Raw genomic sequence first — 18,810 nt, forward strand, 5'->3', positions numbered from 1 at the left:
TTCCCCTCCAGTCTTTCCTTTTTTGGAAGTGGCTACTTAAGTGATTTTGGAGAGAGCAGGACTGGGTTCTATGAACACTCTGCTGCTTTGAATACAAGAGCCTACTCTAGGTATTCTCTCCTCCACCATCCTCCTGAGACACTAAAGGCAAGGTACTTCTGTAGATTCCAGAAACCTAATCAGAATAATGTGCATTCTATCCTCACAAAGAAATCAGAGCACAGCCTAATACTTTTAGCGTAAAGTGTCTTCTCTCACAACCATGTGGTCCCCCCTTTACTGAAATCCATCTTTGCTTTACATCTATTGGAGATCTGACTCCCACAACAAGTCATAGTTGAAGATCTAAGCTATAGGACTGGGTTTCAGTAAGCCCATTACTGCTAATGAAATGACTTCCTATCTCTCAGCCTATTTCCTACACTGGGAGTGATAGTCATCACCGAAAAGTGGGTCGTTGTTAGATTTAGTGAAGTAAGCATTGACAGTTCTTAGATGGGTGCTTCACATGCAGTGGAAATTTTGTACATGTTTGGATTCTACAGGATGTGTGCAGTTAAACAGACCTGAATGCAAGTCCTGGATCCCATATTTATACACTGTAGGAACCTTGAACCAGTCACTGAACTTCTCCAAGTGTGGGAAGATTAAATGTGATAATGTATATAATCAGATAATGTATATAAAGTTGTTAGTACTTTCTTGACCTGCCCCTCAAATATCTCATTGATCCTTAGACTTTTCTACCTTCCCCCTTCCTTGGATTACTAAGTCATAAATTTATACATTGTATAAGGACCACACACAGTCACATAATTATATTTTCATTTGTCTGAAGAAATAGTATATGCTTCATATTCCTCCTGATTGGTGTTGCTTATGTGCTTGCCTTGGCCATTTCCTTTTTTCACCAATGCTGAGACTTCCAAATTTGCAATTTCTGGCATCAGTTTCTGGCAGGCAATTCTCTCCTCCATTTGAGATCATTTTCACTCACAATGTCTTCATTGATGGATCAATATCATCAGTCACTGGGGATAATACATCTGCAGTGACTACTAACCTTATGCAGTCCCTGATAGAACCCAGAAAGACACTGCAGCAACTAACCAAGGCTTCCGCCCCTGTGCTTACCCTCAGACTTTTCAAAAGCAAGTTGGAGCCCATCTAAGGAATGAGTCCCTTCAAAAAGCCTGTTGGCTTCTCTCTCCCTCCCCTAATTTTTTCAGTCCTTCCTTGATAAAGGTGTAAGTCCTTTTTAACTAGAAATCATGGTGACATATTTTCAAATCCAAACAACAACCTAGGGGTGCCTCTGCTCGGGGCTTTTATACCAGTGGGCAACAAATGGGGAGTAGCAACAGAGTTGTCTCAAAATCATTGTGAGATTCTCCAAGGGTGTGTGGCCTCAGTCACCTGTAGGGCTAGTGACAGCCCAGGCTGTTAGGTCCCACTGAAGCTTCTGATTCCATTGGTGTTAGGTGATAATAATGCTGGTCTAGGAACCTCTCTTTGAGAATTATTGATATAAAACATTAGGAGTTTTTGTTAACCCCTCTTCATCACTCTGTTTCTCAGCTGACCCCCTGTACAACCTTGGTGATGCAGAACATATGTAAGGCTTTGAACCTGTTGCTTTTCAAGAGGCTACTCCTTTGAAACAAATTGTTCCTGCTTTAAATGACATTGATGCCTGTGTTCTTGGGGTGTATAAGAAGAAAAAGAGGGAGAGGACAAGAAAAATTATGAAGAATTATGAAGTGTGCCTCCTTTGTTTTTGCTGAATAAGACCTCATTGATATCAACATTTACCCAAATAAAGTTATTTCCTAAACTCAGATTGAGATAAACACAAAGGATGGGGGGAGGGTTAATTTTTTAACCCAATAAAGTACACTCTCTTTTTTTATCTCTCTCTCTCTTAGATGAACAATATGTGGTTGCCTGGCCAGAGCTTGTCATCTGTGTTTATCTCATCTGGTTGTCTATAATTAGATTGCAAGCCCCTATGGGCAGTAGCTGTGTAGTTGTAATTCAATTTTGTACAGTGCCTGGCACAGTCTCTTAACCATAAAAAGGGTGCTCAATAAATATTTATTGGTGATGGTTATCTTTAATTCCTCAGGAAGCTTAGGCAATTTTAGGCCACTCTACTTAGTTGAATGATAATGAAATTCATAAACTATCATGAGGGAGAAAACATGTTTGGTAGATTTTTGAAAACCAACCCACCATCAAATATTCAAAATGGAGAGGAAGCATTTAGTACCCTAGGGGTGTTAAAGGTTTAATGCATTACCTTATGCCAAACTTGTAACAGTGACCTGAGCACTGGAAAAGACAAAACACCATAAACCAGTGAATCTTTTGGCACTTCCTCAAGTGATGCTGAAGCTTATAATATTAGAGGTTTTCTCTTCACCTATCAAATATTGTAACACATCAAATAAATTGGCCTGTAAAGCCAATATTATTTTAATTATTGGCAAGCATATTTATCAACCTCCATATAGTTTTTCTTTGTTAAAACCATGGATGGAACTGATGTCATTTGTAACACATTTCTTTTCCATCTGCAGAACATTTCTAACCTTTAAGAATAAAGCCTGACACAAAAAGTAAAACAATTAGATATTTTTCTTACATTTTAAAAAATGTTTAACAGCTATGAAATGCCCCCAAAGCACATGTCTAGTTAGAAACACACACAGAGAGACTGTAAAAGAGCAAGGGCTATGTCATAGGGGAAAGTGAGGCAAGAAATGTTATGATCCAGAAAAAGCTGGGAGACTTTAATTGTTTTTTCTTTCTAGGCATGCTTATGTATAAGGAGAAGGTTCTGCCTAGATGGTGCACTCAGAAAACACAATAGCTGCATTGGGCAATGCACATTTGATGAGTAGCCCAGCCTACGATAATATTTGGCCATCGTTCTGATATTCTATTGGCTAGAATTTTGGTGAACTACAGATTTAATGGGCCTTTCCCCTACTCTTCAATGCATATATCAGGTTAAAGCAACATGTTGTGTAAGAGGTAAAAGGGTAAGAGGCAGAGACAAAGAACAAGGAGTTTAAGAAGAAAGCTTTAGATTGCCCAACATGTACTTGTCCAATTGGAAAATTCTTTGGAGAAGTCACAATCCATTGTGTCTTGCACATGATTCCTTGTAAATCCTTTCTTGGTTTCTGAGGAAACTCATTCACCTTGTGACTTTAAATATTTCCCTCATTGCCTGGTGTTTTTGCCTTTCTCTGCTCTTCCTCACAGGGAGCTTTTGTGGATTGAAAATGGATAGAAAATAGAAGAATTCTGAATGAAGACATTTCACCCAGAGACAGCAAGTGTCCTGTGTCCTCTGCCTGAGGTGATCACCAAAGCCAAGGTTAAAGTGTCTATTACCTTTCATCTATTCAGCACTAAAAAAGGTTTCCTCCTTGTAGCCAGGAACATGGTTTTCAGGCTATTTTCTCTTATTTTTGATCTACCTCTGCTCATGGAGGAATATATTATCATTTGGAATTGGAAAGTCAAAAGTCCATGCCATGACTTATGTGGGATTAGAATTTTGGCTTCCAGACACTGCCTTTAGTTTCTCAGAATTGAAGTTTAACATCCTACAGGTTGAACTGCACTTTTCCTGGGTGAATTCCTACTGTATGAAAAAAAAAAAAAAACGAAATATGAGAATTGTGTGTGTCACAGGATTCCAAGAGACAATGATGTAGGAAATGATGTTTAAAAGTGTAAAATTGTTCCCCTGAATTGCCCAGTGGCCAGAGACACCCCTTGTACTTTTTCCAACTAGAGCCCAGAATGCCAGGGTGCTGATCATGGCCACTAACTGATTCTATTTCCTTTTGCAAATTTCTTTATGTTTCTGATTCTCAGTTGTCCTTCTATAAAATAAGCAATTTGGAAAAGATGACTGATGAGATCCCTTCCAGCTCCAATAGGTCAGGAAAGCAGTAAATGTTCATCATGATCCCCAAGGAGAAAGATTCTGGTCAAGAGGCCCATTTTAATCTCAGCTTCCCTGCATACTAACTGTGTAAACTTGGCCTCAAGCAAATGTACCACTTCTCTAGGCCCCAGTTTTCTCAGCTGACAAATGCGGGTGATAACAGTATCTACCTGAAAGGGTTATTGTTAGGATTAACTAAGATGATGCATGTGGGGTGCCTAAACCATAATTATAATTTTGTTGTTAACATTACGATTATTCTAAGATCCTACAGCAGGTATATCAGAGAGTATTGTCAGCAACAGGGATTAAGAGCACAGTTGTGCAACCAGACTGCCCAGGTCACTGTGATAACCACACAGTGCCTGGCATTAGCTTGACGATTTCTATTACCATTATTGGTCTCTTATCACTAAAAATTCTATTGCTCTTGGAGGAGGGGATTTTCAAATATTTATTTTCATCTTTATGCTTTTTTTGTGCATTCCAAATCTTCTACAATGGGTAGGAATAACTTTTAAAGCCTAAAAAAGCCCCCTTTTTTGTTCTACAACATTGACTACATCATGGACCAACCATTCCTGAATGCATAAACTGCTATCTGATGGACAGGAATCATTTGTTTGTTCTGAGCAAAAGTTTGCCTTGTCCTCATTCAAGTTAGTGCAATGGGAGTGAGTTTGTATGAGTGAGGGCAGTTGGCATCTCCTATCTGGTGTTTGTGGAATTATTGAGGCCTCTGGGTTCCAAACTATGCTTTCTCTCAGCAACCTGAAATTTCTCTCCAGAGCTCAGTTGCTGAGGGGTAAGACCTAGCTATACATAGAGTGACAAATAAATTTCTAAGGGAGTCTATGGAGGAACTTAAAAATTGTGAGCTCAGCTATGGACACGAAGAGACACAGGGAACAGCCCCAGTGACCTACAGTGACAGCAAATGTCCTGTGTCTTCTGCCTGAGGTGATCACCAGTTCTATTTGTCACAAGTGAAGCCATCTTCCTGCTAATGGAGAAGGTAAATGGCCCTAAATTATGCCTTTCATCACCCCAGATTATTAACTACAATGGAGCCATTTTAGACAAGGGGGGGATCCTAGGAAAAAAGCGAGAAAGAAAACATTTTCTTATTTTCTCTTTTTAATTGAATGTATTGGGGTGACATGGGCTAATAAACTTATATAGGTTTTCGGTATACAATTCAGTAATACATCATCTGTATATTGTATTGTGTATTCACCACCCTAAGCCAAGTCTCCTTCCATCACCATTTATCCCTCTTCTGGCTTCCCCAACCCTTCTTTCCTCTGGCAATCACTGTAGATGATGAGGCAAGGAGTTCCAATCGGTAGGAGCAGGGAGGAATATATAACAGCAAAAAGAAAGAAAAAACAATTTTATGCAATTAATATGTATTTACATACATACAACTTTGGAGTGTATAAAAAGTTTTACATATATCAATGCTTATCAATCTTCCCACTAGCGAGTGGCCAGGGGCAAAGGCAAGTGAAATGTGTGTTCAGTGTTTGGGAACAACCAGAAGAGAAGGATGAATGGGCAGAGCTTATAGAAGACTCTAGAAAGCTTGGAATTTCTTCCAAGACTTAGGATTTTATCTTAAAATTTTACTGATTTCTCATTTCACTACAATAAAAGAATGGAATCCAACCATGTTTGCCTGATCCTTTGCCCAGTGACCTTTCTAATTTATCACACTGTCTCTCTTATGGATAACTGCAACACGCTGAAGACATACTAGTCTTTGTTCCCATGAACACTCAGTTCCATAGGTGCTAGCCATTGTGAAACAGGATGCTAGTATCCCAGAGAGAAAAAGCAACACTGTAGGTGGTAACACTCTGCTGAGTGGACGGGAGATGAATATAGTATAGTTCTGCTGAAGCAAATGGAGGGATGCCATATTCCTGGAGCAAGGATGCAAGCTATGAGTGAAAGCTGCCAGGAATAATCAGACAATGATCACTACCTACTTCTGCTGACTCAGGTAGGAACAAATTAAAGATCTACAGTATTTACCGCTCAAGACTGAAGTTCAGGTAAGGAACTAGAGACCTGAGGGCACAGGTACTATCTGCATTTCTTTTTCATCATTGAGTCTGACTTTAGGTTTTGACTATTAGTTAAGTCAGTGATAGATTAGCAACCAACATTTTGTTTTCTAAATTGAGCCCTTCTAACTTATACATACTGGAAAAAAATTCCAATATAGATAGTAAGAACATCCTTCTCCTTGTTAAAGTTATGATTTAATGACAGCATACTGATCAGCAGGAGGAGTTTATTTCACAAAGAACAGTTGCAAAATGCCTAGCGAGAGACTCAGAGAAGCCATCCCAAAACAGACAGTAAAAAAAAAGAAAGAACAAAACTAAAAAATGATTTTCTGGACAATATAACTGATTTGTATAAAGAGCAACAATATGGAGAAGTTGTTTCTAAAGATGGTGAGTATCATAGGAAACTTATCAGAAACCACAGATGAATATTATATGTAGAATCAGGAAACAAAGTAAATATGGGTTTTGTGTTTTAAAGTGGAAACTAAATGTTATTTGTTTAAAAAAACAAATATCTACTATAAAGGAAAGCATGGTGAGTTTGAACATGATGAAGGTGTTCACTTCCGTGGAAATCGACCATCTGGAAAGTGAAAGCACAGTGAAGACTATTGAAATTAAGATTAAAAATAATAGAAATACTGGTGAGATAAAAACATAGGCAACTGAGATTAATAAAGGTTCTGCACCATGCTTTTCTTATTTTTTATTATGAGATACTTGAAATATATGTAAGTGTATGAAATAAAGAAACCATTTTTACCTATCACCCAAATGAAAAAGATAAGTTTGCCATATTTGCTTCAGCTTTCATTTTACTTTTTTCCTCTTCTTCTTCCTTGCCCTCCTCCTCTTCCTTCTCCTCCTCCACCTTCTCTTCCTCCTTTTCCTCTCCTTTTCCTCCTTCTCCTTCCTCTTCTTTTAGGGAAGGGATAAAGAAATTTGCAAATGAGAGCAAAAGTCCCACACCTACATCCCATCTATCCCTCTTCCCTCTGGGTAGAGATAGCCGGGACAGAGGATTATTTTGAGAATTATCCTATGATTAATGTAGATCTAGTGTATTTATTTTAACTGTGCAATATTGCAAAAAAGCTCCCACTATTGGTGGACGATTAAGTGTTTATTTTTTTTGTTTTTGTTTTAGTTTACATTTTCCTAGTTAATATACAGATTGAGCTTCATTTCGTGTTTATTGGCCATTCAGTTTTCCTTTAAGTTGCTGCTGATATCTTTAAGTCTGTAGCATGCAGAATGTTTCAAATGTAATAATATTTTATTTTTTTTAAATTTTTGAGTCTTGCTTGAGAAATTGTTCCCTCACACAATATTAAAAACATTTTATTATCTAAATTTTTTTACAGCTTTGTTTTTTCATATTTAGGTCTTTATATATGAAGTAGAGACATTTCTCTATTTTAATTATCCCAGAACCATTTCTTAAATAGTCAATGCATTACTCAATGATTTGTAATAGTATTTGGGTCATATACTAAACACTCACTTATATTGCATATATATGTATACATGTATATGTATATAATACACATATATACACATATGTGTATATAATGTGTATATATTACACATAATATACACATATGTGTATATAATGTGTATATATTACACATATGTGTATATAATGTTCATATATGTAAATATATGTATACAATCATATGTGGATATATGTAAGCAACATATAATTAATATATACATATAAGCAGTGTATTTAATATATATTTTGTGTAAGCACATATATATATAAGTACTATATATAATATAGAGTGCATTATATATTATATATACATATTGCTTCTAGCTTTTCTTATTTTTTAATTGACCTATTTCTCTTTTTCTTATTTTTAACCCTCTGAAATCAGTCATGATTATTGTTATTGCTATTGCTACTGTTATTTTATGGTGTTATTATCATTATTGGTTTTATGATAAACACTTATTTAAGTTTACTCTTATGACCACCAATTCTTTTTATCAAAATTACTTAGTACACGTCAGCTCACAACTATTTTCTCAGTTAAATTTCTTCCCTAATTTTTTTTAGTAGGTCTTTCACGTAGCGCCTGTGAGTAGTTTCCCAGTCTGAAATAGCTTTTCTTTTCCCTCACTCTTGAATAATAAAATAGCTGGATATAGAATTTTCAATTGACAGTAATTTTCCTACAACTCGAAGAAGAGGTCATTCTACTCCTTTCTGGACTGTTATTTTCGAGATGTCTGCTGTCAGATAATTGTTTCCTTTATTAGAATAATGTTTTCCTTCAAATTTCTTTCAAGATCTATTTTTTGGTGTTATCCAACTTAACCCTTAGATAGCCAGAGGCATAAAATGTATCCTTCTGGGACTTGATGTGTTCCTTCATTCTAAAAATTTGTACCTCTCATCACTTTGGAAAAATTATCAACCTTTATTTCCTTCAACATTTCTTTTTTCCCATTCTCTAGTCTTCCCTTTTAAACTCCTTTTTCTATAGATGTATGTCAGTTTCTTCTATTCTCACATCTCTTAAATTCTTAAGACTTTCTAACCCTCTCTGTGCTACATTCTGGGTAATTTTTATTTATAATTTATTCTCTTCGAGCTAATTTCTTTCTCCAGTTGCATCTAAGTCACTGTTTATTTTGACTATTGGGTATTAATGTTCATGAGTATATATAAAATTGCAAAAGTTCTGGTTGTTTCTTTTCCAAATCTGCTTCTTTTCTTAATGACTTTCTTGTCTTCTTTTCTCTTTTTTCCTTCATTTTATGTATTTTTGTAAAAATTTGGACTCTTAGGTGCAGAGAATTGAATTAACCATATGTCTCATACAGTAGTAACAGCTGCCACATGTCGGGCTCCCTAGAAAGCAGACCTGAGGCAGAGGTTACACGGTAAGGATTTTACTAGGGACAGTTCTTGGGTTCAACATGTGTGGAAGGTAAGAGAAAGAAGCAGGACTCAGCAGGGAGAGAAGCTGAGCTGTGGTGCCTCCCCGTGGAAAACAGAGTGAAGCTGCTCCTTCCCAGGTGTCTCCAGCAGGGACAGAAGTCAGCCTTTTGCAACCTCATGAACTGGATGCAGACCAACCCAGGAAGGAAGGGTAACTTTGGATAAAGCTATTGTCTTCAGATTAGGCAATTCCCGAAAGGGGCTGCCCACTGAGTGCTTTCCCTCTGCAGCACTCCTAGTAGCTGGAGAGGACGCCCTTCCGTCCTGAGGAGAGTCTGGGCAGCAACTCACAGCAGCCACTGCAATGGCTGAAGGCATGTGGCCAGCACTATATTTTCTCCACAGTTCTATGAGGTAGGTGCTATGGTCAACTGTCATTTAGAAATGAGGAAGGTGAGGCACAGAGGGATTAAGTAACCTGTCTAACCAAAGTGACCCAGTTAATTAGGTGGCAGCACTGGGATCTAAACAGAGGCCACCTGGCACCCCTGTTCACCTGCTCCACCATCCCGTGGTGGCCAACGTCTGCCATGTTCCATGCTCTGCCACTTACTGCCGACGCCCACCATGTTCCACACACACACCCTTGTGGTCAGCGCACATCATAGCGGCCGGTTGTTAGGTTGTTCCATTGTTCAGTCTATTCACATATTAGGGTTTTATATATAGAGAGAGAGAGATGCCATGTGTGTTTCCTTTTATATGTGTGTTTCTTTTTACATTTTTTACTCAGTGTATTATGTTAAGGTTTTAATCTCCTTCCAAAAAGTGATTCAAACTTATGTTTAAGAAACACAGGGGGGTTATGAAAATAATTCACTTAATAAATCTCTAACACAGGTACAAGTTAAAAGTTTTATTGGGCCCTAACTGGTTTGGCTCAGTGGATAGAGCGCCAGCCTGCAGACTGAAGGGTCCCAGGTTCTATTCCAATCAAGGGCATGTACCTTGGTTGTAGGCACATTCCTAGTAGGGGGTGTACAGGATGCAGCTGATCAATGTTTCTAACTCTCAATCTCTCTCCCTTCCTCTCTGTAAAAAAATCAATAAAATATATTTTTAAAAAAAGTTTTATTGGATTGTTGATTATTAAACTTTCTGAAATTCTATAGGATATAATTCTGTATCAGAATTTACTCATGAGCATTTCATATTATATGTACCATAAGGTGTTGAATAGTTAATGCAATTGCCTAAATTCACCATTATCTTTGACACATTCCTGCTCATAGTATTAGTCAAATATGATTTAATTGATGGCATTCTAAATCTAGGTACATACTACATAATAATTACATCAATATTAAAAGGATCATTCCAGTTCATTGCTCAACTTCAGTTGAACTTTGACAACCAAATGTTAATTTAAAAATTATTTCAAGATAATGCAACCAAATTTGTTACCCAAACATTGAATCTTAACATTCAAATGGGCCCTTAGTTATCCCACTTTGTGCCTTTTAAAAGTGCTTTTCAGCACCAGCACTTAATGGATAAATCCCCCAACTTTTTGTTCTGTGGAAGATTTATAAGAAGAAATATCAGACACACTTGTGTATAGACACACACGCACACACACACACACACACACACAAACATGCACCCTCAATTCATTATTGTCTAGTGATTGCCTCCAAGCAATTCTCTTACTGTGAACTAATGGCATTGTGTGCAGGTAGAACTCACATCTTCACCAGACAGAACTATGTTGCCTCCAGAATTTTAACTTTAAAATAGTAATTTTTCTGACTATGTGTGTATTCATTCAATAGGTGAAATTTGGAAAATTGGAAGTACTTTCATCAAGGAAGTCCTTTGGAGTAAGTCGCTTTGTTCCTTTCCAGCTGAACACAAATGATGTTCTGACTTGTACTCATGTTTAGAAGTGTTCTTTGGTGCTTGTTCCAGCTAAGATTGTTAACTTGGAACTTTGAACTGCTGGATTATGTCCTTTGGACTAGAGCACTGCTGTCCAATAGAAATATAATGCAAGTTATAAATGTAAACCACATGTGTACTTTTGAATTTCTAGGTAGTCACATTTTAAAAAGTAAAAAAGAAATATGACATTAGTTTTAACAGTTAGTTTTGCTTAACACAATATATCCAAAATACTATCATTTTAACACACAATACGTACAAAAGATTTCAGTGACTAAGTCTATGAAATCTTTTGTGTAATATACACTTACAACATATGTCAATTCTGACTAGCTACAGTCCAGTGCTCATTAGCTACCTGTACCTTGATAGCTCAGGTCTAGAGGGTCTCTTGTCATTCTCCTAAATAGCAGCCACCAAAAGCATTCTCATATCAAGACTGGTTTGTATTTAATATGCTAACAGTTCTCACCCCCAAAAGATGCCAAGCCATGAATCAATCAGTTAACAACTTTAGTAACAAACAAACAAAATTAGTCTCTCAGTTTGGTAATAAGATTTAATCTTCCACTTAGCAAAATTCTTAGCTAAAATGATAGCCATCAAGTTACTAATTTCATTCTTTTCTTCTCACTCAATCTAGCAAAAAACAACAGCAAAAATAAAAACTTTTTAAGTTATATTGTAACCGAGGACTGGGTATTTCCATGTTGTTATATTATCATGAAGATACGTGTCAACAATTTAAATGTACCCACATAGGAGAAATGGGAGAGTGTTGGGTGTGATTCATCAGTCTCAGTGCCAAGGGCAGAGATTGAAAACATATGATATGAGCTAACACAGAAATAATAATTGGATGGTTGATTGAATTCATTATAGTTTGTGTCTTCTGCTTGCCATCCTTTCCCCCATGCAGAAGCATTACTCTCAAAATACATCTAACTGTGCAATACAATATTCTGCGGAGGGAGAAATACTTCCTGATTTCATGCTCCACAGCATTAAGATTGATAGGTCTGTAATTTTACCCAAAGAAGAGCAACCACAAAGGCTCTTCTTTTTCACAGATGAATATTGAATCCCTGTTAGAAACATGCTATGCTACTTGCCACAGTAATACTTCAGCATCACAAGTTTCACAGGTTAATTACAAATTGCTAAAAGGCAGGACTGCAGTAGCCTGACTCATTAGATCATGGACATAGGACACTACCAAGAAAACCTGTTTCTGTACTCCACAGCAAGGAGAAAATGGAAAACTTTTGATAAGTGTCTGAGAGGTTGTGACTAGATATAAGTTTGAGGTGTGGTACGGTTTTCATATAAGTGGATGTTGTATCTGATTTGATTTAAAGTGTTAGGCAAGTAATTTATCATCTCATCTCTTTAAAATTATAAGAAAGACAAGGGAAAAGGCATAGGAGAAATAAATTAGAAGAGAAACTTGTGAGTTGAGGAAATTTGTTGTACCCATGTTGAGATCTAATAGAATGTCAGTAGAATTTGGTTTGTTCCTATTACTTTTCCTGCTTATATTGCTTTAAAAAAGGCCTACTAGCTACTCAGCTAACATCAGTTTCCTTGAGTGGCAATACATCTATTGCCCATTCTATTGAAATGGAAAAGCATGACCTCACATATTTTTGTTATTAAAATGCATTACAAGGTGTCCATGTTTTATTGAATAATAAATGCACTGCATAATGTTGGGGTAAACTTTCAGTGATTTTAGTTTTATATAAGCCTTTGATCCTCTTCATCTTAATGCAAGAGATTAAAACAAAAATCAACTTTCATATAGAAAACGTCCTGATAAATCTGAATTCAGAGTTAAGTTTGGCACAGTATTAGTTTCTGATTAGAAATGGATTTTGTGAAAACAGAAGTGGATTTTGTGAAATTATGATTGTTCTAGAAATAAGAAGAGCAAACACTTATATAAGCACACGCACCAGGTACCTCTTATCATTGCGTTATGTTAGCTTTAATTCTTACAAAAACCTTCAGATGTAGGTACTGTTTTCTTCTTCTTTGAGAGATGAGACAAGTTATGCACATAGAGGATAAATAACTTGTTCAAGATCACTCAGCTTATAAGCTGGCGCTGGGATAGAAAATCCAAGCAGACTGGGACTAAAGGGTCACCCTTAACACTCTCTGCAGTGCGTGGTCATCATACCCGGGGTGGTCAGAATAGTGTTCCTATGAAGTCCTGAGGTTGGAAGTCGTATTGGTCTTTAAAACTTTCTCAATATGCCCCAAATTTCTATCACTCAAGTCTCTCCTTCCAATAAACATAATTTCCAAGAAGCCCTAATTAAGTGCATGTAATAAATCCTGTAATGGCTAAACCTATAATGGCTAAAACCTATGCTAGCACAAAATGTTTGGCAGCATTGATGACAGTTTTTTTTCCTTAATTGCTGAGCTATGAAGAATAGAATTCTGAGAAAACTGAATTCAGAACAGAAATCCCTTAGGTTGGGAAAAGGAATCCAGAAAAATATGAAATAAATATCTATTTAGCCAAAAGTTCACTTTGTTCAAAATCCAACAAGGTTTTAAAAACTCAAACCCAATACAGAGTAAACAAAAAGTGAAGGATAACTGTTAATTCAATTGTGACATTGTTTCATTTCTCAATTTTTAAATTCAGTAGATATTATAATATAATCATAGCAAATATACTTTAACATATATGGATCAGGCTCATTTCTAAACATTGTAATTAGGTTATTTATTGAGTTCTCACATAAATCCCATGCAAAAGATAGTATTATTATTATTCCCACTTTAGAAATGATAAAAATTGAAGTGCTTGGTTTTATTGCAGTGTAAATTCTATAGGGTAGGCCAGATAATTTCTTAAGGACAAACTTAGTAACCTGAGTTAGTAAGTAATAATGAAAAAATCTGAAGAGATCATTAAAATCCCCATTTCAATTCAACATCCATCTGAAATTTGATGCCTTTACACAAGAGCCAATAACCTGCCCATTTGATTTATAATGTAGGAGAGGGGTGGGGAAGAGGAGTTTTATATTATATCTTTCTACTATCCACTTTCTCTTTCTCCATCCTTGAAAACTGATCAATAGTCTGAATGCACTTTTTAAAAAGTTATACTTTAAAATTGAGTGTGAGAGTTCATCACAATGAAACTTCTTGCAGTTGGTTCATGTGGGTGATCACAAACCACTTCACAGAATCTAATTCCGAGATAGATGGCCCTTAGGCTCCAGGGGCGGGAAACGTCTTGCAATTCCTTCTAAAATAAGAGCTCTCCTGAAGAGGAAGAACTATCCCTTTTAAGTTTAGCTTCCTGTGGAAATTAACTCTGAATTCCCTTGAAAAATACTGCTACACAACATGGGATTAATTTTTATAGGCCAACATGTGGGCCCATTACTTCAGTGATTTTTCATCTTTTTTTATGTCATACACCCCACAGAGAAAACTATGCAATTTAAGAACTCTTCACACCAAGACATATATACAGATACACAAATGTCAGAAATTGTATAGACCCAACGGAGCCTATATGTGCTGTGCTCTTCGTAAGATATCATATACACAGATGAAGACCAATTGAGTTAAACTAAAGGATAGGCTAGATAGGATAGTATCTCTAGCCGCTAGAGATACTAAATGTCAGAGGTTGGGGATGTTTCTTTGGAACATCTGAATTCATGGAACAAGGGCATTCCTAACTCCAAGTGGATGTGGATTATATCATAAGAAACATTTATTTTAAAAAACCTCCTAAACAATGGAGAGGAATTATCTTTGAAGCACCTCACTGCTGGCCTCCTCTTCACTTTGCAATGATATGTCCTTTTTCAGTGAGTCTCTCTGAGGAATACATACAAGAGAATGAATCATGTTCACCTGTAATAGAAGGGGAAAGGATGTTGCTAATTAAGAACAGGGCAATTCAAACTTCTTCGTAGCCCTGGGGAGGAATACCCAGGTGTGCTGAGACAGATATGCTCAAAGAAAGAAAAAAAGATGCTCTATAGTCAAACACACAGCACTTGCCCTTCTCTCATGAATTGATTTTCCCACTGGGTGACATCCTGGCAATTTCTGCTATCCAACTGATGATATAACTAAGTAGATGAAGTTGAAAGCTGGGTCAGATAGAAAGAGAATGTTTAATCGAACAAGAGCAGCCTCAGTCTTTGCTGTGAAGGGAAGCTGACTTAACAGGCAGTAGCAGATTAAAAAGGAAGCTGAAACAGGAAGAAAAAAACATATTAAATCATTAAAAGTGGAGATAGAAGAATGTCACAATGCCAGTTATTTAGAGAAAAGGCAAAACATTACCATAGAACTTTCAATAATAAGGTAAAATGATATCTGCTTTAGATGTGTAAAAATAGGTCTTTTGTTCTCAGTGCATATTTTGAATGAATGTTATTGTTTAATTAATAGACTGTAACTTCATGCATTAAAGAAAAGAGAGGCTAGGGGACTGTCTAGGGCGGGGGGATAAAATGGACACATATGTAATACCCTTTGTAATACTTTAAGCAATAAAAAGAAAAAAAAATTATAAAAAAAAAAAAAAAAAGAAAAGAGTTGGTCATTTGACGATTTTAGACTATAAAATTACTTCTGGATCTCAAAAACAGGCACAGCCAATGTGTTTCAAAGTTTGGAACATAAACCCACTATGTTTGAATTACCTGGGGTATTTTTTTAAAATTCAGCCCTAACTGGTTTGGCTCAGTGGATAGAGCGTTGGCCTGTGGACTAAAAGGTCCCAGGTACGATTCCTGTCAAGGGCATGTACCTTGGTTGCAGGCACATCCCCAGTAGGGGTTGTGCAGGAGGCAGCTGGTCGATGTTTCTCTCTCATCGATGTTTCTAACTCTCTATCCCTCTCCCTTCTTCTCTGTAAAAAATCAATAAAATTCAGATTCTTAGTCCCCACTGCCGTGTTGAATCAAACACATATTGTAAAGTCTAGGAATCTTCATTTTAACAACTTCCTAGGTAATAAGCCTTCTAAAATATGAGCTATTCAGCTGAACCCCTACTTGAAATGCTCCAGAAAAATGTCATCATAAGAAAGTAGCTCTCCATAGAAAGGCCCTCTTTCCCCCATTGTTATAGAATAGGATTTTTCTCCTTCTTCACTCTCCTTCCTCCTCACCAGTAAAAACCCTTTACTATTTGGGAGCTCCCATCCTCACCCATTCTTCATCTTATTCACTGCCCAGAATGGTTCCTGTGGGATATGAGTACAAGTGAAGATGCCAATGAGAGGGAAGGGAGGGATAGAACTCTTCATTCCCTAATCTCACTATTACTACTTCCACTTAATTAGATACCTTGTCCTGTCACCCCCATCCAGATCTCATACTCTCACTTTAGTACTCCCTCCCATCCCCAGTTGAACACCTGGGTAAGATAGTAAGTCCTGGGGGTGTACAGCATGTTGGCTACAGTTAACAATACTACATTGCATATTTATAAGTTTCTAAGAAAATAGATCTGTAAAGTTCTCATCACAAGAAAACTATTTTGAACTATGTGTGGTGATAGATGCTAACAAAACATTTTTCTGGTAATCATTTCACATACAAATATGAAATAATTATGTTGTACATGTTATATGTCAATTATATCTCTATAAAAATTGAGCTATAGGAATATCTGGGAGAAAAATTTAATTATTCTTGAGAGGAAATAATGTGCAGAGAAGGCTTTGCAGAGGCGATGGCATCTAAGAGGATACCTCAAGAAGTCAGTGTTAGGAAAGAGGAATGGGCTGGAAAAACAGATAGCCAAACAGAGAGGACCTCAAGATTGATCAGGGCCTGGAGGCAAGCCAGAACAGGGCACACTGAGACCTGCAAGTAATCAGTAGACAGAAGAAGGGAGGAGCAGGTGGGTAGGAAGAGATTAAACTCCAGATGGTGGAGAAGTAAGATGTAGTCAGATCCAGGAGGGCATTTCCTGTGCCAGACTGAATTAGGGGCATGTCCTGAAAACATGAGAAGCCATGGAATGGCGTCACACAAATTTTTTATTTAGGAAGATCATTCTGGCAAGTGAAAATGAGTTGTCCTGTAAAGTATCTGGCACTTTGCAAATTCTAATAAGTGACATCATTTATTAAATCATTTGTATCATGTATTATATATTAAATCATTTGCATCTTTCTTTTTTGTTTTTTATACTTTTTATTTATTTTTAAAGTATTTTTTCAACTACAGTTGACATACAATATTATAAGTTTCAGGTGTACAACATAGTAATTAGACATATATATATCTTACAACGTGATCTCCCTGATAAATCTAGTGCCTATTTGACACAATACATGGTTATTACAATATTATTGACTATATTTCCTACGCTGTACTTTACAACCCATGACTATTTTTATAACTGGCAATTTGCACATCTTATTTCCTTCCCCCTTTACCCATCCCCAACACCCCTCCCATTTGGCAACCATCAAAATGTTCTCTGTATTTATGAATTTGTTTTGTTTGTTTATTTTGTTCTTTAGATCCTACATATAAGTGAAATCATATGGTATTTATCTTTCTCTGATTTATTTCACTTTGTATAATACCCTCTAGGTCCATCCAGGTTGTCACAAATTGCAATATTTCAATCTTTTTTATAGACAAGTAATATTCCATCATATATGTACCATAGCTTTTTTATCCATCCATCTATCTTCTTCCATGTCTTGGCTATTATAAATAACTAGAGGCCCAGTGCATGAAATTCATGCACTCAGGGGGAGGGGGTGGGGTCCCTCAGCCCAACCTGTGCCCTCTTGCAGTCTCGGAGGCCTTGGGAGTGAGCCTAAGCAGTCAGTCGGACATCCTTAGTGCTGCTGTGGAGGCAGGAAAGGCTTCCACCACTGCCACTGTGCTTGCCAGCCACAAGCCCGGCTTCTGGCTGAGTGGTGCTCCCCTGTGGAAGCACACTGACCACCAGGGGGCAGCTCCTGCATCATTCCTCTGTTTGGTCGATTTGCATATTAGCCTTTTATTATATAAGATTCTGCAAAGAGCATAGGGATGCATATGTCTTTTTGAATTAGTGTTTTGTTTTCTTCAGATAAATACCCAGAAGTGGAATTGCTGGATCCTTCTTTGTCGCTTATTATAGCCTTTGTTTTAAAATTGATTTTGTCTGATAAAAGTATTACTACCCCAATTTTTTTTGTTTGTTTCCATTTGTACAATATATATTTTCATCCCATTACTTTCAGTCTGTGTGTCTTTCGATCTGAAGTGGGTCTATTGTAGGCAGGATATGTATGCATTTGCATCTCATTGCTTAGAATTACCATGTGTTCTGCTCAGAGGATATTTTTCAGGAGAGTTTTTACATACTGAGGCACTGTGTGTGTTGTTTAACATATCACAAATGAGGTTATTGGCATGGTCACCAGCAGAAATAGTGGAAGCAATTCTGAACAATATAACAATTTCCCATGTAAAAGACAGCTCCACACCTAGTGATGTTCAAACACATGCAGGGTTTAGAGCACAGTAGCTTCTGGCTCTTTATAGATCTATCAGTGTAAGCATGTCCTGCAATTCAGATTGGTATTTTAAATACCTGATTGTTTTTAGTAATAGCTAGGGCAGTTGATCGCCTTCATTACTCAAGATTGTACCCTAAACTTGTCACTTTCCTTCTTCCACTCACAGCTTCAAACCTCAGGAATAAGCCTCAAGCAGAATGAACCCACACAGAACCTACTGCTGGTGGAAGCTGAGAACGTAGAAATTCCCAAGCTATTTTCCTGTCTCGGGATGCTGGGGAGCTTTGCTTAAGTGCCAATGAAACAGAATCTCTTTTCGTGTAACTTTTTTAAATTTTGGGGCTGAAACTGAATGCCATCTGCTAAGGCACCGCTTAGAGCAGAGCCTTAGTGTAGTAGGTCATTTATTTTCCCC

The 18,810-nt window shown here is 37.0% G+C and overlaps 1 long non-coding RNA gene across 5 annotated transcripts in view; it reads right to left on the bottom strand.

Annotated features, from left to right (window-relative positions):
* The window catches only part of LOC118672080, a 96,114-nt gene that overhangs the window by 22,817 nt on the left and 54,487 nt on the right, over positions 1–18,810 (bottom strand). For 3 of the 5 annotated variants that reach the window (XR_004972984.1, XR_004972985.1, XR_004972988.1), the window contains exon 6: positions 5,102–5,278. The exons of 1 other annotated variant lie outside the window; for it this stretch is intronic. This is a non-coding gene — a long non-coding RNA (uncharacterized LOC118672080). Of the gene's footprint in view, positions 1–5,101; positions 5,279–14,671; positions 14,765–18,810 lie in introns of those variants that run through there. One more of the 5 variants, XR_004972986.1, reaches the window with a different exon arrangement.

Source organism: Myotis myotis, unplaced genomic scaffold (genome assembly GCF_014108235.1).
Source record: "Myotis myotis isolate mMyoMyo1 unplaced genomic scaffold, mMyoMyo1.p scaffold_m19_p_1, whole genome shotgun sequence".
In the NCBI taxonomy this organism is placed as follows: Eukaryota; Metazoa; Chordata; class Mammalia; order Chiroptera; family Vespertilionidae; genus Myotis; species Myotis myotis.